Source organism: Gossypium arboreum, unplaced genomic scaffold (genome assembly GCF_025698485.1).
Source record: "Gossypium arboreum isolate Shixiya-1 unplaced genomic scaffold, ASM2569848v2 Contig00204, whole genome shotgun sequence".
Taxonomy (NCBI): Eukaryota; Viridiplantae; Streptophyta; class Magnoliopsida; order Malvales; family Malvaceae; genus Gossypium; species Gossypium arboreum.
In genome coordinates, this window is record NW_026440321.1 from 38626 (window position 1) to 53704 (window position 15079).

General features: G+C 39.2%; 1 long non-coding RNA gene across 1 annotated transcript in view; it reads left to right on the plus strand.

Moving 5' to 3' along the window:
- The first annotated feature begins 2831 nt into the window (after positions 1-2831).
- Positions 2832-15079, plus strand: part of LOC128288341 (uncharacterized) — a 37471-nt gene continuing 25223 nt past the window's right edge. Inside the window, exons 1-2 of the long non-coding RNA XR_008278737.1 lie at positions 2832-2936; positions 6820-7078. This is a non-coding gene — a long non-coding RNA (uncharacterized LOC128288341). The remainder of the gene's footprint in view (positions 2937-6819; positions 7079-15079) is intronic.

Consider the following 15079-nt stretch of genomic DNA (forward strand, 5'->3'; position numbering starts at 1 on the left):
TTAAAGGGCTTATGCCCCAGATTATCAAAAGGGCTTACGCCCTGAGTTATCAAAAGGGCTTACGCCTGCTTATTAAAGGGCTTATGCCCCGATTATAAAAAGGGCTTTTGCCCTGATTATTAAAAGAGGCTAGGCCTCCAGTTATATGATAAAGCAGCTAAGCTGCCAGTGGAGAGTTATAGCGGGGTGGGTCGAGTTAATCCCCACATGGTGTGTTGGTTGGTACGGGTGGAGAGTAGCGGATGGTGGGTTAAGTAGTCTCCCCAAATGGGTTGCATTCTTTCATTTGACATTACATGTGTTATAAAATGGGCCTATGGGCCATACCGTTTCTGATAAAGGCTTCGCCCAAGAATATGAAACTTGAAAAGGCTTCGGCCCAGTGTTATGAAATATGAAATATGAAAAGGGCTATGGCCCAGTATATGTTTGAGATTGGATTTGGGCTTAGACCCAATAGGCAGTTATTGTTTTGGGCTCTAAAAGGGCTTGTTGCACATCGAGTTTCCAAACTCACCCCTTTCCTTAACCTTGCGGTGAGCCTTGATGTGGGGACTTAATGAGGAGGATTCAGAATGGCCACGGTGATTGTCTTTGGACTTTTAAATAAGCGTTGGTTTTCTTTAAATTTCCATTAAATATTATTTATTATTATAGTTTTTTTGGGGTTGTAATAAGGCCATTTTAACTTTTCTTTTATTTCTTTTTAGGATTATTTTAACTTTAATAACTTTAAACCTGGTTGATAATTATTCAAATGGGTTAGACTTAGGACGTGTTTTCAAAATGATACTTGTTTCCAAAAGAGTTCAACACCACGATTAATCGATTTAACAAAGTCGTTCACTTAAACAAATTTAAACTCGATATAACAAAGTGTGGCTATGGTTGTGGGCATGTCTAGGATTGGGTCCAATCAAAGAGCTTGGTACTTAAGCAGCCTTCATGGCTCACCTCCTCTGCCTCGGATACCTACCTGGTGCCTAGCTTCCATACACTTTGCTAACTCAGCAAAATATATGGCTTTTAAAACACTAAAACGAAACACGGATTTTTAACTCCAATGTGGCACATCAGATTTGGCCGTAACATCTGGGCCGGGTTTGGGGTGTTACATTTAGTGGTATCAGAGCTAAGTTGCAACAACTCTACTGTGGATCGGTCGAAAATTTTTCAAAAATTTAGGCCTAAGAAGGGTATTTTTGGAAATGGTTTTTGAAAAGTTCATTTTAAAGATGTTTTGCGGAGTATATATGTTAAAATGGTCCAAGTTTTTCTGTTTTAAATCAAGAGTTTCAAAATAAAGGGTGTTTTCAAATCAAAGTTTTTAAATTTCTATTTTCGGTGATCAAAAATATGGTTTTTGAGTTTTAAATGGATTGAGAAAGAAGTGGCGCACTGAATCCCCGGCACCAAGTCTGTAAGTATTTCTGTTCCTCATATTACCTTTGCATTAAGATATTCTTGTAGATAGAACTGAGACCATATCATGACATTATAACTAGGGCAACCCTAAAAACTCTAGAATCCGAGGGGCGTAGCTAGGCTATGATTCTGTGAAAATAGAAACTTTAAAATACTATCTCTGCATAAGACATATGAATAAATAGTAAAATTTTTGAGATCTTTGTAGTTAATTGATATGTGTACTGGTAATGTAGAGTATTGATATGGATTCTGAGGGTAAGCAAAGTCTACCAACTTCGGGTTGCGGTAACTCGGAGCTTGGTGCTGAGGCACTGGCCGAGTTAGTAAGGAAAGTGGTAGAGGAAGTATTGGATACCAAAATTAAGGAAATTAGGGAAACGCTTCAAGTAGGGTGCTTGGAGTGTAAGAAAAGGAAGGATTCTAGTTCTTAGAAAGCCAAGCCTCGTTCTGTGAAACATGTTAAGGCACGACCAAACTATCCAATCTGCAAAGACTGCAATGGACGTCATCCGGGTGAATGCCATAGGAAGACAGGAGCATGTCTTAGATGTGGGTCCAAGGAGCATCGACCTCGGGATCGCCAAGTTTATTTTATTTAAATATGTGTTATGAATTGTATGCGTGCTTGATAAATGTTTCTTTACTTTGGTAATTAGATGTTCAGGTTGTACTAAGAATTATTTTTAATTAGAGTGTGTAGCGGAAGCATAGAGGTTTGACTTGAGTAATACTGGTTAGTTGATAGTTGGAAATTTCGAGGACGAAATTTCTTTAAGGGAAGTAGAATTGTAACACCCTAATTTGGGCCTAGAAGTATTGGGCCTTGAGTGGGGGTCCGTAAGGAGGTTGTATATAGGTATTTAATTGTGCAATGAAATGAAACAATTAAATGTTTGCTATTAGTGGTTAATGGCTTTGAGAAGTGTTGGAGAAATCTTGGGTTCAAACTTGGGCTTTAGCAAAAATTTTGGTATTAAGTGAAAAAAACCTAGATGCTTGGATGAGGGTTTTTAAATTATTGTGTTAAATAAATGACACAAGGAAGCTTGTAGTCTAGTGGTTGTGGTGTCATTAAGGTTGTATGGGAGCCTGGATTCAAGCCTTGGCTCTTGCAATTTATTTTGTTTTTTTAAAGGAACTGAACTTTGGCCTTTAGACCTTATAATTAATTGGGGATAAAATATGACACAAAAAGCCTTGTGGCTTAGTGGCAAGTAGCGTGTGGAGCATTTAAGGGAGGCATAGGTTGAATCCCATGGCAAGCAAGGAGCATTTATTTTGCTAACAGGTGGCAAGAGTTGGTGTTGAATTTAAACTCTAATGTTGGAGGATCCCACATCGTGAAGCTAATATAAGAGTGGTTGTGAAGCTGGCTTTAAATAGAGGGAACCATGAAGAGAGTAAATGTACCTTTCTTGGCTGATCCCTTTCGCTGTATGGCGTGCTCGTTTGGGTTGGGCGTCGGCTAAGAGTGCTCGAAGCGTGGATTAACTCCAGTCTCCTATCAGGTGGTGGTTATCGTAGGCGATTGATTTTGGAAACGTTTCAACTTCAACCGATATGAGATCTATTTTCTCACGACGTTTAAGTTGGATTCACAACGGATATGGGGTAGGAAGGTATTTGGAACGTTCTTCAATGAGTAGATCTCTTGTGAGGATTAAAGGCTACCGATCGAGGAGTGTGTGAAAAGCTTGGATCATCGGAGTGACTAAATCTAGTCATCAACTTCGGCAAAGGAGAAATCGCATAGGAGATCTCGTCAAGGAATATCGCAAATCAGGTGTGTAACGAACCCTTTTCATAGCTTAAAGTGATAATGTTTAAAAGTCGAAATGCGTAAATTCGGCATTTCGAGGACTTGTGAGCAAATAACGCTCACTAGTTAGTTAGAATCGATGAGATGATGATCGGGAACAATGGAAACGGTAAGGCGTGTTTTTGGCGTTCACGGTAAGTTGGGCCTCGAGAGGCTAAAATAGGCCCAATAGGCTTCGGGCCCATTTGGGTAAATTTCGTAGAAAATGGGAAATCTGTTAAATTGCATGTTAAAAGCATTATCTTGTTATGGATAAAGGCTAAATGGGCCTAGACGACGAGAATCGGCTAAGTAGGGCCCATTAGGGGTTTTTGGCCCAATAACTCGATTTCGCTAAAAATGGGCCAGATCCTTTGTTTGCACCTATGAATTGTTTGTAACCATTAATGGACATGGAAACCCTAATTTTTGGTAAAATTACGAGATTACCCCTATAACATGAAAATGACCGTTTTGCCCCTAGGTAAAAGTGACCATTATACCCCTAGGGTTTATATATGAACTTAATGCATGGGATTTTGATAAACATGATATGTATGATATGCACATGACATGTATGATATGCACATGATATGTATGATATGCACATGAGATGTTCATAAATGCGTTGGGTTGGGTTTTATATGGATGGAGGAAGTGCAAAAGGGCTTATGCCCCGATTATCAAAAGGGCTTACGCCTGATTATCAAAAGGGCTTACGCCTGATTATTAAAGGGCGATGCCCGATTATAAAAAGGGCTTTTGCCCTGCTTATTAAAAGAGGCTAGGCCTCGGTTATATGATAAAGCGCCTAATTTGCCGGTGGAGAGTTATGGCGGGGTGGGTCGAGTTAATCCCCACATGGTGTGTTGGTTGGTACGGTGTAGAGTAGCGGATGGTGGGTTGAGTAGTCTCCCAAATGGGTTGCATTCTTTCATTTGACATTACATGTGTTATAAAATGGGCCTATGGGCCATAGATTTCTGATAAAGGCTTGCCCAAGAATATGAAACTTGAAAAGGCTTCGCCCGGTGTTATGAAATATGAAATATGAAAAGGGCTATGGCCCAAGATATGTTTGAGATTGGATTTGGGCTTAGACCCAACAGTGATTATTGTTTTGGGCTCTAAAAGGGCTTGTTGCACACTGAGTTTCCAAACTCACCCCTTTCCTTAACCTTGCGGTGAGCCTTGATGTGGGGACTTGGTAGGAGGGATTGAGAATGGCCACGGTGATTGTCTTTGGACTTTTAAATAAGCGTTGGTTTTCTTTAAATTTCCATTAAATATTATTTATTATTATAGTTTTTTGGGGTTGTAATAAGGCCATTTTAACTTTTCTTTTATTTCTTTTTAGGATTATTTTAACTTTAATAACTTTAAACCTGGTTGATAATTATTCAAATGGGTTAGACTTAGGACGTGTTTTCAAAATGATACTTGTTTCCAAAAGAGTTCAACACCACGATTAATCGATTTAACAAAGTCCTTCACTTAAACAAATTTAAACTCGATATAACAAAGTGTGGCCATGGTTGTGGGCATGTCTAGGATTGGGTCCAATCAAAGAGCTTGGTACTTAAGCGACCTTCATGGCTCACCTCCTCGCCTCGGATACCTACACGGTGCCTAGCTTCCATACACTTTGCTAACTCAAGAAAATATATGGCTTTTAAAACACTAAAACGAAACACGGATTTTAACTCCAATGTGGCACATCAGATTTGGCCGTAACATCTGGGCCGGGTTTGGGGTGTTACATTTAGTGGTATCAGAGCTAAGTTGCAACAACTCGGCTGTGGATCGGGTCTGAAAATTTTTCAAAAATTTAGGCCTAAGAAGGGTATTTTTGGAAATGGTTTTGAAAAGTTCATTTTAAAGATGTTTTATGAGTATATATGTTAAAATGGTCCAAGTTTTTCTGTTTTAAATCAAGAGTTTCAAAATAAAGGGTGTTTTCAAATCAAAGTTTTTAAATTTCTATTTTCGGTGATCAAAAATATGGTTTTTGAGTTTTAAATGGATTGAGAAAGAAGTGGCGCACTGAATCCCCGGCACCAAGTCTGTAAGTATTTACATTCCTCATATTACTTTGCATTAAGATATTCTTGTAGATAGAACTGAGACCATATCATGACATTATAACTAGGGCAACCCTAAAAACTCTAGAATCTGAGAGGCGTAGCTAGGCTATGATTACGTGAAAATAGAAACTTTAAAATACTATCTCTGCATAAGACATATGAATAAATAGTAAAATTTTGAGATCTTTGTAGTTAATTGATATGTGTCTTGGTAATGTAGAGTATTGATATGGATTCGAGGGTAAGCAAAGTCTACCAACTTGGTTGCGGTAACTTCAGAGCTTGGTCTTTGAGGGCACCGCCGAGTTAGTAAGGAAAGTGGTAGAGGAAGTATTGGATACCAAAATTAAGGAAATTAGGGAAACGCTTCAAGTAGGGTGCTTGGAGTGTAAGAAAAGGAAGGATTCTAGTTCTTAGAAAGCCAAGCCTCGTTCTGTGAAACATGTTAAGGCACGACCAAACTATCCAATCTGCAAAGACTGCAACGGACGTCATCCGGGTGAATGCCATAGGAAGACAGGAGCATGTCTTAGATGTGGGTCCAAGGAGCATCGACCTCGGGATCGCCAAGTTTATTTTATTTAAATATGTGTTATGAATTGTATGCGTGCTTGATAAATGTTTCTTTACTTTGGTAATTAGATGTTCTGGGTTGTACTAAGAATTATTTTTAATTAGAGTGTGTAGCGGAAGCATAGAGGTTTGACTTGAGTAATACGGTTAGTTGATAGTTGGAAATTTCGAGGACGAAATTTCTTTAAGGGGAGTAGAATTGTAACACCCCGAATTTGGGCCTAGAAGTATTGGGCCTTGAGTGGGGGTCCGTAAGGAGGTTGTATATAGGTATTTAATTGTGCAATGAAATGAAACAATTAAATGTTTGCTATTAGTGGTTAATGGCTTTGAGAAGTGTTGGAGAAATCTTGGGTTCAAACTTGGGCTTTAGCAAAAATTTTGGTATTAAGTGAAAAAAAACCTAGATGCTTGGATGAGGGTTTTTAAATTATTGTGTTAAATAAATGACACAAGGAAGCTTGTAGTCTAGTGGTTGTGGTGTCATTAAGGTTGTATGGGAGCCTGGATTCAAGCCTTGGCTCTTGCAATTTATTTTGTTTTTTTAAAGGAACTGAACTTTGGCCTTTAGACCTTATAATTAATTGGGGATAAAATATGACACAAAAGCCTTGTGGCTTAGTGGCAAGTAGCGTGTGGAGCATTTAAGGGGAGGCATAGGTTGAATCCCATGGCAAGCAAGGAGCATTTATTTTGCTAACGAGGCGGCAAGAGTTGGTGTTGAATTTAAACTCTAATGTTGGAGGATCCCACATCGAAGCTAATATAAGAGTGGTTGTGAAGTGGCTTTAAATAGAGGAACCATGAAGAGAGTAAATGTACCTTTCTTGGTCGATCCCTTTCATTTGTATGGCGTGCTTTCGTTTGGGTTGGGCGTCGGCTAAGAGTGCTCAAGCGTGGATTAACTCCGATCTCCTATCGGTGGTGGTTATCGAGGCGATTGATTTTGGAAACGTTTCAACTTCAACCCATAACAGATCTATTTTCTACGCACGTTTAAGTTGGATTCACAACGGATATGGGGTAGGAAGGTATTTGGAACGTTCTTCAATAAGTAGATCTCTTGTGAGGATTAAAGGCTACCGATTGAGGAGTGTGTGAAAAGCTTGGATCATCGGAGTGACTAAATCTAGTCATCAACTTCGGCAAAGGAGAAATCGCATAGGAGATCTCGTCAAGGAATATCGCAAATCAGGTGTGTAACGAACCCTTTTTCATAGCTTAAAGTGATAAATGCCGAAAAGTGGAAATGCAGAAATTCTGGCATTTCGAGGACTTGTGAGCAAGCGAACGCTCACTAGTTAGTTAGAATCGATGAGATGATGATCGGGAACAATGGAAACGGTAAGGGCGTGTTTTTGGCGTTCACGGTAAGTTGGGCCTCGAGAGGCTAAAATAGGGCCCAATAGGCTTTCGGGCCCATTTGGGTAAATTTCGTAGAAAATGGGAAATCTGTTAAATTGCATGTTAAAAGCTATTATCTTGTTATGGATAAAGGCTAAATGGGCCTAGATGACAGAATCGGCTAAGTAGGGCCCATTAGGGGTTTTTGGCCCAATAACTCGATTTCGCTAAAAATGGGCCAGGATCACTGTTTGCACCTATGAATTGTTTGTAACCATTAATGGACATGGAAACCCTAATTTTTGGTAAAATTACGAGATTACCCCTATAACATGAAAATGACCGTTTTGCCCCTAGGTAAAAGTGACCATTATACCCCTAGGGTTTATATATGAACTTAATGCATGGGATTTTGATAAACATGATATGTATGATATGCACATGACATGTATGATATGCACATGATATGTATGATATGCACATGAGATGTTCATAAATGCGTTGGGTTGGGTTTTTATATGGATGGAGGAAGTGCAAAAGGGCTTATGCCCCGCTTATTAAAGGGCTTATGCCCGATTATCAAAAGGGCTTACGCCTGATTATCAAAAGGGCTTACGCCTGATTATTAAAGGGCGATGCCCCAGTTATAAAAAGGGCTTTTGCCCTGTTATTAAAAGAGGCTAGGCCTCGGTTATATGATAAAGCAACTAAGCCGCCAAAGGAGAGTTATGGCGGGGTGGGTCGAGTTAATCCCCACATGGTGTGTTGGTTGAATACGGTGTAGAGTAGCGGATGGTGGGTTGAGTAGTCTCCCAAATGGGTTGCATTCTTTCATTTGACATTACATGTGTTATAAAAATGGGCCTATGGGCCATACCGCTTTCTGATAAAGGCTTCGCCCAAGAATATGAAACTTGAAAAGGCTTCGCCCAGTGTTATGAAATATGAAATATGAAAAGGGCTATGGCCCAAGATATGTTTGAGATTGGATTTGGGCTTAGACCCAACAGTGATTATTGTTTTGGGCTCTAAAAGGGCTTGTTGCACATTGAGTTTCCAAACTCACCCCTTTCCTTAACCTTGCGGGTGAGCCTTGATGTGGGGACTTGGTAGGAGGGATTGAGAATGGCCACGGTGATTGTCTTTGGACTTTTAAATAAGCGTTGGTTTTCTTTAAATTTCCATTAAATATTATTTATTATTATAGTTTTTGGGGTTGTAATAAGGCCATTTTAACTTTTCTTTTATTTCTTTTTAGGATTATTTTAACTTTAATAACTTTAAACCTGGTTGATAATTAATCAAATGGGTTAGACTTAGGACGTGTTTTCAAAATGATACTTGTTTCCAAAAGAGTTCAACACCATGATTAATCTATTTAACAAAGTCGTTCACTTAAACAAATTTAAACTTGATATAACAAAGTGTGGCTATGGTTGTGGGCATGTCTAGGATTGGGTCCAATCAAAGAGCTTGGTACTTAAGCAGCCTTCATGGCTCACCTCCTCTGCCTCGGATACCTACCTGGTGCTTAGCTTCCATACACTTTGCTAACTCAGCAAAATATATGGCTTTTAAAACACTAAAACGAAACACGGATTTTTAACTCCAATGTGGCACATCAGATTTGGCCATAACGTCTGGGCCGGGTTTGGGGTGTTACATTTAGTGGTATCAGAGCTAAGTTGCAATAACTCGGCTGTGGATCGGGTCTGAAAATTTTTCAAAAATTTAGGCCTAAGAAGGGTATTTTTGGAAATGGTTTTTGAAAAGTTCATTTTAAAGATGTTTTGCGGAGTATATATGTTAAAATGGTCCAAGTTTTTCTGTTTTAAATCAAGAGTTTCAAAATAAAGGGTGTTTTCAAATCAAATTTTTTAAATTTCTATTTTCGGTGTTCAAAAATATGGTTTTTGAGTTTTAAATGGATTGAGAAAGAAGTGGCGACTTGAATCCCCAAGCACTAAGTCGTAAGTATTTACATTCCTCATATTACCTTTGCATTAAGATATTCTTGTAGATAGAACTGAGACCATATCATGACATTATAACTAGGGCAACCCTAAAAACTCTAGAATACTGAGGCGTAGCTAGGCTATGATTACGTGAAAATAGAAACTTTAAAATACTATCTCTGCATAAGACATATGAATAAATAGTAAAATTTTGAGATCTTTGTAGTTAATTGATATGTGTCTTGGTAATGTAGAGTATTGATATGGATTCGAGGGTAAGCAAAGTCTACCAACTTCAGTTGCGGTAACTTCTGAGCTTGGTCTTTGAGGCACCGCCGAGTTAGTAAGGAAAGTGGTAGAGGAAGTATTGGATACCAAAATTAAGGCAATTAGGGAAACGCTTCAAGTAGGGTGCTTGGAGTGTAAGAAAAGGAAGGATTCTAGTTCTTAGAAAGCCAAGCCTCGATTACGTGAAACATGTTAAGGCACGACCAAACTATCCAATCTGCAAAGATCGCAGCAGACGTCATCGGGTGAATGCCATAAGAAGACAGGAGCATGTCTTAGATGTGGGTCCAAGGAGCATCGACCTCGGGATCGCCAAGTTTATTTTATTTAAATATGTGTTATGAATTGTATGCGTGCTTGATAAATGTTTCTTTACTTTGGTAATTAGATGTTCGGTCGTACTAAGAATTATTTTTAATTAGAGTGCGAAGCGGAAGCATAGAGGTTTGACTTGAGTAATACGGTTAGTTGATAGTTGGAAATTTCGAGGACGAAATTTCTTTAAGGGAGTAGAATTGTAACACCCGAATTTGGGCCTAGAAGTATTGGGCCTTGAGTGGGGGTCCGTAAGGAGGTTGTATATAGGTATTTAATTGTGCAATGAAATGAAACAATTAAATGTTTGCTATTAGTGGTTAATGGCTTTGAGAAGTGTTGGAGAAATCTTGGGTTCAAACTTGGGCTTTAGCAAAAATTTTGGTATTAAGTGAAAAAAAACCTAGATGCTTGGATGAGGGTTTTTAAATTATTGTGTTAAATAAATGACACAAGGAAGCTTGTAGTCTAGTGGTTGTGGTGTCATTAAGGTTGTATGGGAGCACTGGATTCAAGCCTTGGCTCTTGCAATTTATTTTGTTTTTTTTAAAGGGAACCTGAACTTTGGCCTTTAGACCTTATAATTAATTGGGGATAAAATATGACACAAAAAGCCTTGTGGCTTAGTGGCAAGTAGCGTGTGGAGCATTTAAGGGGAGGCATAGGTTCGAATCCCATGGCAAGCAAGGAGCATTTATTTTGCTAACGAGGCGGCAAGAGTTGGTGTTGAATTTAAACTCTAATGTTGGAGGATCCCACATCGAAGCTAATATAAGAGTGGTTGTGAAGTCGGCTTTAAATAGAGGAACCATGAAGAGAGTAAATGTACCTTTCTTGGTGATCCCTTTCATTTGTATGGCGTGCTCGTTTGGGTTGGGCGTCGGCTAAGAGTGCTCGGCGTGGATTAACTCCGTCTCCTATCGGTGGTGGTTATCGAGGCGATTGATTTTGGAAACGTTTCAACTTCAACCCATAACAGATCTATTTTCTACGCACGTTTAAGTTGGATTCACAACGGATATGGGGTAGGAAGGTATTTGGAACGTTCTTCAATGAGTAGATCTCTTGTGAGGATTAAAGGCTACCGATTGAGGAGTGTGTGAAAAGCTTGGATCATCGGAGTGACTAAATCTAGTCATCAACTTGACAAAGGAGAAATCGCATAGGAGATCTCGTCAAGGAATATCGCAAATCGTGTGTAACGAACCCTTTTCATAGCTTAAAGTGATAAATGCGAAAAGTGGAAATGCGTAAATTCGGCATTTCGAGGACTTGTGAGCAAGCTTAACGCTCACTAGTTAGTTAGAATCGATGAGATGATGATCGGAACAATGGAAACGATGAAGGCGTGTTTTTGGCGTTCACGGTAAGTTGGGCCTCGAGAGGTTAAAATAGGCCCAATAGGCTTTCGGGCCCATTTGGGTAAATTTCGAGAAAATGGGAAATCTGTTAAATTGCATGTTAAAGCTATTATCTTGTTATGGATAAAGGCTAAATGGGCCTAGATGATGAGAATCGGCTAAGTAGGGCCCATTAGGGTTTTGGCCCAATAACTCGATTTCGCTAAAATGGGCCGGGATCACTTTGTTTGCACCTATGAATTGTTTGTAACCATTAATGGACATGGAAACCCTAATTTTGGTAAAATTACGAGATTACCCCTATAACATGAAAATGACCGTTTTGCCCCTAGGTAAAAGTGACCATTATACCCCTAGGGTTTATATATGAACTTAATGCATGGGATTTTGATAAACATGATATGTATGATATGCACATGACATGTATGATATGCACATGATATGTATGATATGCACATGAGATGTTCATAAATGCGTTGGGTTGGGTTTTTATATGGATGGAGGAAGTGCAAAAGGGCTTATGCCCCAGTTATTAAAGGGCTTATGCCCCAGTTATCAAAAGGGCTTACGCCCCAGTTATCAAAAGGGCTTACGCCCCAGTTATTAAAGGGCTGATGCCCCAGTTATAAAAAGGGCTTTTGCCCCAGTTATTAAAAAGAGGCTAGGCCTCGGTTATATGATAAAGCAGACTAAGCCGCCGGTGGAGAGTTATGGCGGGGTGGGTCGAGTTAATCCCACATGGTGTGTTGGTTGGTACGGTGTAGAGTAGCGGATGGTGGGTTGAGTAGTCTCCCAAATGGGTTGCATTCTTTCATTTGACATTACATGTGTTATAAAATGGGCCTATGGGCCATACCGCTTTCTGATAAAGGCTTCGCCCGATAATATGAAACTTGAAAAGGCTTCGCCCAGTGTTATGAAATATGAAATATGAAAAGGGCTATGGCCCAAGATATGTTTGAGATTGGATTTGGGCTTAGACCCAACAGTGATTATTGTTTTGGGCTCTAAAAGGGCTTGTTGCACATTGAGTTTCCAAACTCACCCCTTTCCTTAACCTTGGTGAGCCTTGATGTGGGGACTTGGGCGGAGGGATTGAGAATGGCCACGGTGATTGTCTTTGGACTTTTAAATAAGCGTTGGTTTTCTTTAAATTTCCATTAAATATTATTTATTATTATAGTTTTTGGGGTTGTAATAAGGCCATTTTAACTTTTCTTTTATTTCTTTTTAGGATTATTTTAACTTTAATAACTTTAAACCTGGTTGATAATTAATCAAATGGGTTAGACTTAGGACGTGTTTTCAAAATGATACTTGTTTCCAAAAGAGTTCAACACCACGATTAATCTATTTAACAAAGTCGTTCACTTAAACAAATTTAAACTTGATATAACAAAGTGTGGCTATGGTTGTGGGCATGTTCAGGATTGGGTCCAATCAAAGAGCTTGGTACTTAGCGACCTTCATGGCTCACCTCCTCGCCTCGGATACCTACACTGGTGCTTAGCTTCCATACACTTTGCTAACTCAAAGAAAATATATGGCTTTTAAAACACTAAAACGAAACACGGATTTTAACTCCAATGTGGCACATCAGATTTGGCCATAACGTCTGGGCCGGGTTTGGGGTGTTACATTTAGTGGTATCAGAGCTAAGTTGCAATAACTCGGCTGTGGATCGGGTCCGAAAATTTTTCAAAAATTTAGGCCTAAGAAGGGTATTTTTGGAAATGGTTTTGAAAAGTTCATTTTAAAGATGTTTTATGAGTATATATGTTAAAATGGTCCAAGTTTTTCTGTTTTAAATCAAGAGTTTCAAAATAAAGGGTGTTTTCAAATCAAATTTTTAAATTTCTATTTTGGTGTTCAAAAATATGGTTTTGAGTTTTAAATGGATTGAGAAAGAAGTGGCGACTGAATCCCGGCACTAAGTCTGTAAGTATTTACGTTCCTCATATTACTTTGCATTAAGATATTCTTGTAGATAGAACTGAGACCATATCATGACATTATAACTAGGGCAACCCTAAAACTCTAGAATACCGAGGCTGTAGCTAGGCTATGATTACGTGAAAATAGAAACTTTAAAATACTATCTCGCATAAGACATATGAATAAATAGTAAAATTTTGAGATCTTTGTAGTTAATTGATATGTGTCTTGGTAATGTAGAGTATTGATATGGATTACGAGGGTAAGCAAAGTCTACCAACTTCAGGTTGCGGTAACTCGGAGCTTGGTGCTGAGGCACTGGCCGAGTTAGTAAGGAAAGTGGTAGAGGAAGTATTGGATACCAAAATTAAGGCAATTAGGGAAACGCTTCAAGTAGGGTGCTTGGAGTGTAAGAAAAGGAAGGATTCTAGTTCTTAGAAAGCCAAGCCTCGTTCTGTGAAACATGTTAAGGCACGACCAAACTATCCAATCTGCAAAGACTGCAACGGACGTCATCCGGGTGAATGCCATAAGAAGACAGGAGCATGTCTTAGATGTGGGTCCAAGGAGCATCGACCTCGGGATCGCCAAGTTTATTTTATTTAAATATGTGTTATGAATTGTATGCGTGCTTGATAAATGTTTCTTTACTTTGGTAATTAGATGTTCTGGGTCGTACTAAGAATTATTTTTAATTAGAGTGCGTAGCGGAAGCATAGAGGTTTGACTTGAGTAATACGGTTAGTTGATAGTTGGAAATTTCGAGGACGAAATTTCTTTAAGGGAGTAGAATTGTAACACCCAATTTGGGCCTAGAAGTATTGGGCCTTGAGTGGGGGTCCGTAAGGAGGTTGTATATAGGTATTTAATTGTGCAATGAAATGAAACAATTAAATGTTTGCTATTAGTGGTTAATGGCTTTGAGAAGTGTTGGAGAAATCTTGGGTTCAAACTTGGGCTTTAGCAAAAATTTTGGTATTAAGTGAAAAAAACCTAGATGCTTGGATGAGGGTTTTAAATTATTGTGTTAAATAAATGACACAAGGAAGCTTGTAGTCTAGTGGTTGTGGTGTCATTAAGGTTGTATGGGAGCCTGGATTCAAGCCTTGGCTCTTGCAATTTATTTTGTTTTTTTAAAGGAACTCGAACTTTGGCCTTTAGACCTTATAATTAATTGGGGATAAAATATGACACAAAAGCCTTGTGGCTTAGTGGCAAGTAGCGTGTGGAGCATTTAAGGGGAGGCATAGGTTGAATCCCATGGCAAGCAAGGAGCATTTATTTTGCTAACAGGTGGCAAGAGTTGGTGTTGAATTTAAACTCTAATGTTGGAGGATCCCACATCGAAGCTAATATAAGAGTGGTTGTGAAGTGGCTTTAAATAGAGGAACCATGAAGAGAGTAAATGTACCTTTCTTGGTCGATCCCTTTCATTGTATGGCGTGCTCGTTTGGGTTGGGCGTCGGCTAAGAGTGCTCAAGCGTGGATTAACTCCGATCTCCTATCGTGGTGGTTATCGAGGCGATTGATTTTGGAAACGTTTCAACTTCAACCCATAACAGATCTATTTTCTACGCACGTTTAAGTTGGATTCACAACGGATATGGGGTAGGAAGGTATTTGGAACGTTCTTCAATGAGTAGATCTCTTGTGAGGATTAAAGGCTACCGATCGAGTGTGTGAAAAGCTTGGATCATAGGAGTGACTAAATCTAGTCATCAACTTGACAAAGGAGAAATCGCATAGGAGATCTCGTCAAGGAATATCGCAAATCGTGTGTAACGAACCCTTTTCATTGCTTAAAGTGATAATGCGAAAAGCGAAATGCGTAAATTTCGGCATTTCGAGGACTTGTGAGCGTTTAACGCTCACTAGTTAGTTAGAATCGATGAGATGATGATCGGGAACAATGGAAACAGTAAGGACGTGTTTTTGGCGTTCACGGTAAGTTGGGCCTCGAGAGGCTAAAATAGGCCCAATAGGCTTTCGGGCCCATTT